The 12,479-nt window shown below is 37.3% G+C and overlaps 1 protein-coding gene across 1 annotated transcript in view; it reads left to right on the top strand.

Annotated features, from left to right (window-relative positions):
- The window catches only part of LOC124277662 (protein yippee-like 2), a 50,654-nt gene that overhangs the window by 21,593 nt on the left and 16,582 nt on the right, over positions 1-12,479 (top strand). The window lies entirely within an intron of this gene.

Below are 12,479 nucleotides of genomic sequence, written 5' to 3'. Positions count from 1 at the left end.
CAGTATCACCACTGTCATCATTATCAGCAGCAGCAGCTAATCATGCCGAAGACCCGGTTCGGTTCCCAACATGGGTACAATATGTGAAGCCCATTTAAAACAATATAAATAATAAAAATCATTGTCTTCATCATCATCATCATCATCATCATCATCATCATCATCATCATCACACTCAGCAACAACAACTGGGGTTTATCTTTGATTTGTTGTTTAACACCACACTAAGCAGTATTCCTGCTGCATGTCGTCTGTCAATAAATAATTGGGTCTGGACCTGACAATCCAGTGATCAACATCCTGAGCATTGATCTTTGTTATTGGGATATGACATGTGTCAACCAAGTCAAAGAGCCTCACCACCCAATCCAGTTAGTTACCTCTTCCAAACACAGTGGTTGCTAATGACCAGCTATTACCTTGAAGGAACAGGGAAGACAATGAATATGACTAAAGTTTTAGGTAAAACAAGGTACTTTGAGGGTTATGTCATTGTTGTCCATTTGTCCTATGAGATTTTCAACCACGAGTGGGGGCAGTAGGGTAGCCTAGTGGTTAAAGCGTTCGCTCATCACTCCGAAGATCCGGGTTTGAAGCCCATTTCTGGTGTCCATCGCCGTGATATTGCTGGAATATTCCTAAATGTTGCATAAAACTAAACTAACTCAACTCACTCACTCAACCACTAGTGGCACCAAACTGACCCACAGACATCATGGTTCCTGCAAGACAATCCTCTTGAGTGGCTCCAAATAACCACATCAAGACGCCAGCCACTTTGAGAAATCCGTCAAGTAAAACTACAACCAGATAGATTTCTCTGACTCTATTTGTTAGGTTATTGACCAGCGAATTGGAGGACTGTTCCCACTGAGGACGTAAGACATTGATGTCCTCTTTTGATATGATTCACCCCAGGTAAGACTCCATGCTATTGTAGACATTGCCGAGATGTGTGATAACTGTCACTGGCGATAATTAGACTTTGGTTGCTATAGCCCCTGTGGCTTAGACAGAACACAACATGGACAAATCAATGAGATATTTATAAACGGCTCTGTGGGTGCTATTTTGGCCTGATTGAAGACAGTGGTGAAAACCTAAAGAGGTTACATAGGAAGGGTTTCTCCGTTGTGTACAAGGTGCTATGTCCGTGTCAAATCTGGCATCTGTTGATACGAAGTCTGGGCTCTGAGTTACCATGCTTGTGTAGACAGTATGTATGTGCTTGTTTCAAATATTTAGACGTCAAATATTTAGATGTTTAATATGCTGGTGATAGTTCTTGTGATTGCCATTGGAAAAACAGCTGTAGATGTTTGTCGCCTTGTCAAGAATTTTGATATCAAATGAAATTGTTCACAGTGCTCCCAATATTCGGATGTATCTTGAGTTTGTTTTCTAAACTGTTTTCATCGTTCAGTGATGAAACAACTGTCATAATACTAATATTGTTTATTTGTTTTGAATGTTGATATGAAGTGAATATAGATCACAGGGCTCCCAATATTTAAATATATCTTGAATTAGTTTTCTTAAATGTGTTTTCATCTTGAAAAAACAGCTATAATATTTACTGATTTGTTTTGAATGTTGATATAAAAATGAAGTGCTCCCAATATTTGAATGTATCTTGAATTTGTTTTCTAAAATGTGTTTTCATCGTTCAGTGCTAAAACAACCGTAATATTTGTTTATTTGTTTTGAATTTTAATAGCAAATGAATGTAGTTCACAGTGCTGGGGATACAGGGGTGGAAATAACTTTAATATTGCTAGTGTACTCCGGTACAGTGGCTCATGTAAAATCACTTGCCCTGATAATTTTTCCACTATACCGGCCATTTTCTTGTTAATTTTTTAAATAAACAACATAACTAACATTGGAATATCAACTGGACACCAGTACAGTGTGATATACAAATTTGCTTGCCCGACAGAAAAAAACACTGGACTCGGGCTTCGGGCAATGGGTTATTTCCACCCCTGGGATATTCGATGGTATCCTGAATTTGCTTTCTAACATGTCTTTTCATCATCCAGTGCTACAATAACTATAATAACTATAATATTTGATGATTTGTTGTTCTAATTGAATGTAGTTCACAGTGGGCATTGTGGTTGAATTCAAATGAATGTTTTTTAAATATTTTTTCATCATTCAGAGATATAAATTTTGTCATTTTTATCAAGAAATTACATTCATGACGTTTGTAAAATGTCTTTTTTGCAGTGGTTCCTGAATGACAATCTTTCATTCAGAATTTGTAAAGATGTTTTTACTAAGGGTATGATGAATAATATTTGTGTTGAGTGGGCGATAATGTCTATATTTGTCACATTATCCTTGAGATTGTTGTTAAGCCAAAACGTGTGCTGGCATTGAACATGGTGATGTGTCTTAATTTAGGCAACAATATTATTTTCTTTGAGTAAAATTGGTTGAACAGGTTGAAATGTGAGTCACACTAATGTCAAATTTTAATATTAATTGAGTTGTTTTCAGTATTACAAATTTAAATATTTTCGATTTTATTTTTCATTTTTTGGTTCTGGTGTACATGTGCTGATTTCAATAATCCAGTTGGCATGCGAGGACAAATGTCATAAAATATCAGCCATTGAAGCAATTATTTCTACCATGAATAGAAACTGGATAACCAAATGGTTTTAATGTTCACTCATTGTACTCTCAACTGGGGTTTGATTCCCAACATGGTATTATTTGAAGCTGATAAACTCACTCACTCACTCACTCACTCACTCACTCACTCACTCACTCACTCACTCACTCACTCACTCACTCACTCACTCACTTACTCAAACTGTGACAAAATTCCAAAATATTATTCTTAAGAAACATCAACTTCTGACCACATGGCGCTAAACCCACCCAGAAAGATAAACATATCCCACTTTCAAGCCCTCATTCCCTAAACCCAGACAGTTTGCTGACATCAGTCTTAAACTTAGCACAGGGTGGACCCATCAAAGCTCTCAAACCGTTTCACATTAAACCAGGTGAAGTCGCAAGCCGTGGGTGTATTGTCACCTTAGTTAGCTCACAAGTAGGTTAGGTGCGAATGTTTATCATCGTGGCAAGTAGAGCGTGACGACAGCCTTGACGAGAGTGTTGAGTGCTTCACTGCACACGATTATTAGGATTAGCTTGGGCGTCAGTCACGATACAGGCCTTTGTACTTTCATATTGACATACAATTTTCCCCAATTTATTGTGAAGTTATTGGTTGTAATATTTACCAGGCAAATAGATATTCCAGGAAGCTTTGTTAATGAAATAATGGCATGAATACAGAGTTTTGTTTTTCATTGAGTTGATAATCAATATGGTTTGTTTTGTTGAAAGTGGATTTTTGCATTAGATCAAAGAGGTATTTTTAACTGTTTGTTTTTTTTATCTTTCAGAAATATGTATTTACGCATAATATGGTGGTTTCATTAGAACCGCCAGGTAATCAACAAGCATGTATAGTGAAATGTCAATTTCATTAGGGCAACTCACACACCTGGCTGTTCTACCAGCAAGTGGTCCCCCCTCGTAAGAAATAGCAAAAATGTGGTTTGGGATTGAGGTTAGAAATGTTTTTGTTTGTAGAAAGGGAAGAGTTCACACAAACAAAACATTGAAATCGAGATGCAATTGTGCATCGTGCATGCATTCAGGCATAAATTGCCAGCTTGAATGGCAATCGTTCACTTGTTCTCTGAGCCACGATTCATGTTTTCCTCAAACTTGACTTCCGGTGTATACTGTAAATCATGAAATTAATGCGTCACAAATTTAATGCGAGTGTGAGGGTCTAGTCTAAAATGCGTCACGAAATTAATGCGAGGAATCTGTGTTGATGATAAAATGAATTGAGCTTGTTAAGCAATGAATGGAAATGAGCTGATGAAGTTTTGATTACACTGCCATGCTTGATTACGTGATTGCTTGCTACTACTTGTCTTATGACAACATGCATAAACGTAATCCGACTTGAAAGACGCAAGTCATCTACCAAGGTACAACAAACAAGTGGCTGGAGAATGTCTGGTCTGGCTGATGTGCTTGAGTGACTTTATACAATGACCAGTGATTGTAACCAGTGATAATTACATGTGGCTTGAGATACCTGTAATGAGGAAGTGACCTGTATCGGTGTAATGTGTACTGTCAACAGATTTACATTTTCTGTCTTTAATTAAGTAGACATGGTCAGATATGAAATCGTCATTATAATAATGCGAGAAGAGTACAGACACATTTTTTGCATTAATAAAATGCTCGCATTAATTTCATGATTTACAGTACTTAAAAAACAATATGATCATATACTCCATTGATTACGTTTCTTTTGCCTTTCAGAATATTATGTATGTGAACCACCTGTCACTTTCCCCACTCCACCTTTGTACACTCACTTGCACTATTGTTGAGCGTTCAAGTATGAAAGTACTAGACACCTACAAACATATCATGTTATATAAATAGCGCTCATATTATTTGAATGATTTAGGGATCTCTTATAAAACCGGTTTGTGAGCCAAACATGATCTCTTCTGAAGGAGTTCTTTCTATGTGTTTTGTTGAGGTGTGTTGATAAACACGTAGACTAACCAAGTGTCTGTTGATAGCGAGAATGTCAACATCAGTTTCAGAAAGTTTAAAACGCCAAAATTTCAATGAGTTGTAATGGGTATGATATCAAGAGACATGAGGGTTGTTCATCCATAATCATTCTTGGTATTTATTTTTGTTAATGGGGCGTGGGATAACTTAGTGGTTGAAGTGTTCACTTGTCCCGCCGAAGACCCAGGTTCGATTCCGCACATGGGTACAATGTGTGAAGCCCATTTCTGGTATCCCCCTTCTGTGATATTGCTGGAATATTGCTAAAAGCTGCATGAAACCTTACTCACTCACTATTTTGGTAAACTGTAATGGCTGGGAACTTCAGTCTGGAAAGTACAGCAGCCTGCTTCAGTGGCAGAGAAAGTTGTCATTTGATCTTGACGTCATGGTAACAGATGAATGGGGTTAAACCCTGTTTATAACAGAATTTAAGTTATATCACACTGGTCAGCCAAATTTGGAAAGAGAGCCCAAAGTTGTGCAGGGCCTACTTGCACAAAACAAAGTCATCACTACAATGATCGTATACTCAAACACAGACTTAAGGATATCTTAGCGCTAAAATCACTCTGTGCAAGCGGCCCCAGGGCCCCGTTTCACAAAGCTCTCGTAAGCATATAATCTCGTAACTTTTCTCGTAGCATTCATGCCTCCTATACTGTAACATAGGAGGTACGAATGCTACGAGAAAAGTTACGAGATCTTAGGCTTACGAGAGCTTTGTGAAACGGGGCCCTGGTCTTTAGTGAACCCCATGAACATGGGATTGGTGCTAACAACCCGAGAGACATGACTGAGAGAAACAGGATTTTAACACAATAAGGGGAAGGTGGGGTATCCTAGTGGTTAAAGCATTTGTTCATCAAACTGACAACTTGAGTTCAATTCCTAACATATGTGCAATGTGTGAAGCCAGTTTAGGGTGTCCTCCTTGATATTGCTAAAATGTTGCTAAAAGCATCATGAAGACCTCACTCAGTTCATCCCACAATCATAGGTTCCTGGCATACCCAAGGGACACAACTCTATAAAGTAAATTATAGCACCTTAGACAACATGTCTCCTGGTAACTGATGACATCACAATAGTCAGCAAAACATTGTGATGTAGTTTCATTGTACTGATATCTCCTAGGAGATATTCATTATCTCACCCAAGCGACATCTCCCATGAAAGGGAATGGGATGATAAATGATAAACTAGACAGATGCTGTAATTTGATGATGTTGATACAAAAGCAAGTAAAGTATTTATATTTTCTAAAAGAACTGCATCCTCTTGAGACCTGGTTTTGAGATTTGTGATGGAACTTTAATATTTTTGAAGGACTTTTTTCATTTGTAGGCATGTATCATTCATGTGATGTGGCGGATACTTTTCATACATAGACAGAATCTGACACCATCAGGCCACTCTGGAGAGTCTTGGCAGAAGATTTCCTTGTGTACCATCCTCATTAGAGGAATTGTTTGATTGCTATGGTTACATGATGTCGTTGTGATGAACTGTTAGAGATGTGTAATATTGTCCTGATATTCTGATTAGAGACTTTCACACAATCTATATATATCCTGATTTCGAACCATGCTCTGTGTGTGTTGTTTGTTTGTTTGTGAGTTTGGTTTTACGCTGCTTTTAGCAATATTCTGGCAATATCACAGCTTGGGACACCAGAAATGGGCTTTACACATTGTACCATGTGGAGAATCAAGTGAGTGAGTGAGTTTGGTTTTACGCTGCTTTTAGCAATATTCTGGCAATATCACAGCTTGGACACCAGAAATGGGCTTTACACATGTACCCATGTGGAGTATCAAGTGAGTGAGTGAGTATGGTTTTAATCCGCTTTTAGCACTATTCCATCCATATCGTGGCGGGAGACACCAGAAATGGGGTTCACACATTGTACCCATGTGGGGAATCGAACCCGGGTCTTTGGCGTGACGAGCGAACGCTTTAACCACTAGGCTACCTCACCACCCCTGGAGAATCGAAGACGGATCTTGTGTGTGACGAGCGAAAGCTTTATCCAGTATGCTACCCGACTGCCCCGACACACTGTGTGTCTCTTTTGAGGATTGTGTGGCTGCAATTGAGCCTGAATGTATCATATTTCCTACAAGCTGTCTATCCTGCTAATACTGTCCACGTGTGTCCATCCATATCAGTAGAGGTCCCTTCTACCAAATGATTCTCATAACAGCTAACTATATTACATGCTCAGCATGGGTGCCTTAGTTGACAGTGTGTATCACCTTGACATGAGGCAGTTGTTCGTGTCGTCAACCACTTGTTTACACAGGTCCAGGGTCTAGATTTTCGAAGCTCTCTTAGCACTAAGATAGTCGTAAGTTAATGTTAATGTATGGCACTTACGACTATCTTATCGCTAAGAGAGCTTCAAAAGTCTAGGCCCAGGTGTGTGTGTTTTTTCAGGTTGTCAGTTTATGTGTTGACTTTTGCCTAGAGAGGTTGACCCCTCACCACTTCAAGCCAATAGATACCCATAAAGATCTGGCTTAGAATTGGGTTAACACGCTAGTCGTAAGAATTGGCTGACGGGATTGGGTGGTAAGATTTGCTGACTTTGTTGATGCATGTCCTCATCCCATTTACGTAGCTCGATGTTCATGATGTTAATCACTAGATTGTCTAGCCCAGACGGCCATCATATAGATGGAATATTGCTGAGTGCAGCGTTATAGAAGAAACAAAACTTGCCAAAAGACATAAAGATGGGACTTGTAACCAAGGGTCCTGATCCACAAAGCATTTGTAACATAATGAACAGTCGTAACTCACAGGCTTACGAATGTCATAGCGCTACGAATGTTATGTGGATCGGGATCCTGTCTCACAGGTTAACGATTAAGGAATAACACAATATCATATTCCTGACATGTGTGTCCATGTTAAACATCAGCATGGTATCTCAGTGGGCTGAGACTATAATACTATCATTAGTTTTTACACACACACACACACACACATGCAAGCTGCTATGTTAGTGCAGTGATCTTGAACATGAAGTTACGGTTCCATTTCCCCTCACCTCCAAGATACATCATTTGTCTGCTGATCAGTCGACATTTCCCCGAGTCATAGAAGAACCTATTCATGTCCTGCCTGTAATGACTATTGGCCTGCGATGAGTCACAGCTTTACGAAGACAACATATTTGATACGTCTTGATTTCCATGTTTGGAAATGTTTGAGTCACGCAAGACTGTATATGAAAGATGGCAGAGCAACCATAGAATCTTTACAAAATCCAGTTTGCAAATCGATTGACTCTGGAAAAGCAATAAACCATGTTATTGATTTGCACTACTAAATTGTACAAGAATCAAGTGCTGAGATGCATATATGTAGGGAAGGAGGAAATTGGCTGAGTCAGCAGTTTTAGTCCTAGGCACCTGAGTATAGAATTGAATATAGAATTGAGCATAGCATTGAGATAAACATTTGGTAGAGCATTGAGTATAGCATGGAGTACAGCATTGAGTAGAGCATTGAGTAAAGCATTGAGTAAAACATTGAGTATAGAATTGAGTATAGAATTGAGTAGAGCATTGTATAGAATTGAGTAAAACATTGAGTATAGAATTGAGTAAAACATTGAGTATAGAATTGAGTAAAACATTGAATAGAGCATTGAGTATAGAATTGAGTAAAACATTGAGTAGAGCATTGAGTATAGCATTGAGTAAAGCATTGAGTAGAGCATTGAGTATAGAATTGAGTAAAACATTGAGTATAGAATTGAGTAAAACATTGAATATAGCATTGAGTATAGAATTGAGTAAAACATTGAATAGAGCATTGAGTATAGAATTGAGTAAAACATTGAGTAGAGCATTGAGTATAGCATTGAGTAGAGCATTGAGTATAGAATTGAGTAAAACATTGAATAGAGCATTGAGTATAGAATTGAGTAAAACATTGAGTATAGAATTGAGTAAAACATTGAGTATAGAATTGAGTAAAACATTGAATAGAGCATTGAGTATAGAATGGGGTATGGAATTTGAGTAAAACATTGAGTAGAGCATTGAGTATAGAATTGAGTAAAACATTGAGTATAGAATTGAGTAAAACATTGAGTATAGAATTGAGTAAAACATTGAGTATAGAATTGAGTAAAACATTGAGTAGAGCATTGAGTATAGAATTGAGTAAAACATTGAGTAGAGCATTGAGTATAGAATTGAGTAAAACATTGAGTATAGAATTGAGTAAAACATTGAGTATAACATTGAGTATAGAAACATTGAGTATAGAAGAGTAAAACATTGAGTATAGAATTGAGTAATTGAGTAAAACATTGAATAGAGCATTGAGTATAGAATTGAGTAAAACATTGAATTGAGTAAAACATTGAGTATAGAATTGAGTAAAACATTGAATAGAGCATTGAGTATAGAATTGAGTAAAACATTGAGAGCAGAGAATTGAGTGAGTATAGAATTGAGTAAAACATTGAGTATAGAGCATTGAGTATAGAATTGAGTAAAACATTGAGTATAGCATTGAGTAAGTAAAACATTGAATAGAGCATTGAGTATAGAATTGAGTAAAACATTGAGTATAGAATTGAGTAAAACATTGAATTGAGTAAAACATTGAGTATAGTATAGAATTGAGTAAAACATTGAGTATAGAATTGAGTAAAACATTGAGTATAGAATTGAGAAAAACATTGAGTAGAGCATTGAGTATAGAATTGAGTATAGAATTGAGTAAAACATTGAGTATAGAATTGAGTAAAACATTGAATAGAGCATTGAGTATAGAACTGAGTAAAACATTGAGTAGAGCATGGAGTAGAAATTGAGTGTAGCATTGAATATAGAATTGAGTAAAACATTGAATATAGAATTGAGTATAACATTGCATTAGAGCATGGAATATAGAATTGGGTATAACATTGAATACAGAGTTGAGTAAAATATTTAGTATAAAATTGAGTGTAGCAATGAGTAAAACATTGAGTATAGCATTAACGCATTGAGTATAGCATTAAATATGGTATGATATTAGCATTAAATAAAGGATTGTGTATAGCATTCAGTACAACATTGTTTATAGTATTGGGTTTAACATTAAATAAAGCTTTGACTAATGCATTGAGTAAAACATTCAGTACAGCATTGAGTATAACATTGGGTATAGCATGGAAGTGTGAGTGAAGGGTATAATGTTTGTTCTTCATGAATGATTGCTGCAGTGCCAATTCACTCAGTTCATGAACTCATTTCATTTTGAATTGTCTCCCTTGTTTGTGCCAGGATCCTATGTTTTTGTGAATTCCACAATTAACTGATTATGTCTCTAGGTTTGTCAACACCATTACTGTGTTTGTGACTTCGTCCAAGAGCTATAACCAACCCTAAAAGTTACATTTTCGACCCCAAAACAAGAAATGTCTTATCCAGATTATAAACTGTCAAAATGTTAGAAATGCCAGAAATAATCAAAGAAAAAATAGTGGGGTACCTCTCAGTGAAACAGTGACATAGTTGCTGTATACAACAAAATTATCAAGATTGATTTCTCTGTTAGTGAAATAATTGTCAAGATTTCTGTAGAGGTCCTGTTTGTCACAGTAGTGTTGTAATGTTGAGCAGTCTCACATCAACATGAGCTAGATTTGAATCCCAAAATAAGTACAATATATCCAGTCTTTGTTCAGTTCCCTGCAACCGCCTCCGAGGTGTAGTGGTTAGAGCGTCCGCCCGGAGAGCGGAAGGTCGCAGGTTCGATCCCCGACCGTGTCATACCAAAAGATGTTAAAATATGGTACTTGTTGGTCCCTGCCTGGCGTTCGGCATTAATGGGTACAACAAGGACTGGTCGGCTCGGAGTCAGTATAATGTGTCTGAGTGGGGTATTCATGCTTCACTGCGGCATGGTATCTCAGTGGGGCTAGCAGTATAAAACCAGCTTAAGTCTGGGCTAGTACAAGCAGCCGCACATACACATACACACGCATGCACGTCGTCATATGAGCAAAATATTCTCAAGCACGACGTTAAGCCCAATTTCACCTCACCTCACCTCAGTTCCCTGCATTGTTTGTTTATTTGTATGTATGTCTGGACTTATTACAGCTGGGGAAGTAGGGTATCCCAGTGGTTAGAGTGTTAATGTGATTGTCACTCCATACGCCACATGGGTACAATGGTTGAATCCCATTTCTGGTGTCCTCCACCATTGTATTGCTGGAGTATTGATAAAAGTGGTTTAAGTTTATACTCACTCACTTACTATTACAATTGTCTCATGATGTCTAAAATATCATCGTTGTACTATATTTGTACATATGATGTAATAATTACTGAAAAAAAGGTTAATTGTTTTTATAAATTACTTATCATGACTAATTTTTGTAGTGAAGAATTAGCATGAACTGTTTGAGAGGCATTCTAGACTTGTCTTTCCCAAAAATAAACATGTTTTAAAAAATCATCCCCTAATTATTTATGATCCCTATCTTATTTGTTCAGCATATATGCAAATGCGAGCACTCTGACAGGAATACAGGTAATTCATGAAGTGCACTGAGATTACCTCAGCATTTCACTGGAACTCTTCGGTGATGCAGCTTACCAACAAGTTGCCATGGTAATGGTGTATGAATATAAATATTACAAGATGTCAGCAATATTGCAGTCGTAAAATATTTGTATGTGTGTTAATTTATTTCTGTTAGCACGATCATTATGAACAACATGTGAGCCTTTTTGTTATACCTTTAGATCTTGCATTGATTTTCAAGTGTGGGTATTTCATGTTCTGTTACCCACTGCTTTCAAATATGTGCGTATTTCAGTCATTTTACTCACCTAAGTATTACGTCATTGAGGTATGTTCTGCCTCATGTCATACCTAATCAAAACCAACTTAAATATAAAGGAAATGATTTCATAAAAAATCACTCATCCTGTACTGACAGTACGACACTTGTCCTATACTAAAAGTACAACTTGATAGCAATCAATGTCTTTTTCATAACGCAAGCGATTTTTATAAATATATTCCGTCCGCATTCGTTTTAAACTTTTTGTGTATCTAACATTTTAAATGCGTAATTGGTACGCAACAATTATTTTTTCAATGCATAGTTGGAAATTTTCTATGCGTATTTTACCCGGATACGCAGCTTATCTGGGCCTCTGACTCAAAATGTTTCTACTGAAATTCAATTTAACTTTAATACAAACTATCAGGAATGAATTGATAGAACAGAAAATATTGGTTTAAAAGTATTTTCTGAATAGAACCAACATTTCTTATTTTCACCAAAGATAGAATTGAAAAGGGTCATATGCTCTGAAGTGGAGCATGATAGCAGTTTATGCTGAGATCAAGATAACAGAGGAAGATACTTCCAATTTTCATCCAGTGGATATTTTTATCTCAACCAGACACACATACATTACTGATTTTCTTTTGTGGCTAAGCTTAGTGTTCTGGCCTAGAATAACACACACATTCCCCACAAGACTACACAAGGTTGTATTCAGGACCATAGCTGATCTAGTATCTTGTCTGTTTTATTTGTGCGGCACATCTCCAAACCGACTGCAGCCGAGCAAAGTACTCCATATTGCATCAACACATGCTGTTCAACTTGTAAACACTGTGTGAAGGTCAAGGTCATCTGGTCCTATTCTGAGGCCCAGTAAGCTGGTGTGTGCCAGTTGGTAGCCAAGGCTGTGGGTTAATGCTGTGTTAAAGGTACTACCGCTCTGTGAATCAGCTGGCTTGCACCACGGGAGGTTCTCCTAGCCTGAATATGGCTCTTGTTGGATTTGTTAGTGGTAAACTGGCTGAGGTCCAAA

The sequence above is a fragment of the Haliotis rubra genome, unplaced genomic scaffold, assembly GCF_003918875.1.
Source record: "Haliotis rubra isolate DU_JTF1 unplaced genomic scaffold, ASM391887v1 Scf225, whole genome shotgun sequence".
Lineage (NCBI taxonomy): Eukaryota > Metazoa > Mollusca > Gastropoda > Lepetellida > Haliotidae > Haliotis > Haliotis rubra.
Note: the sequence above shows the minus strand (reverse complement) of the source record. Positions and strands in the feature narration are given on the sequence as shown.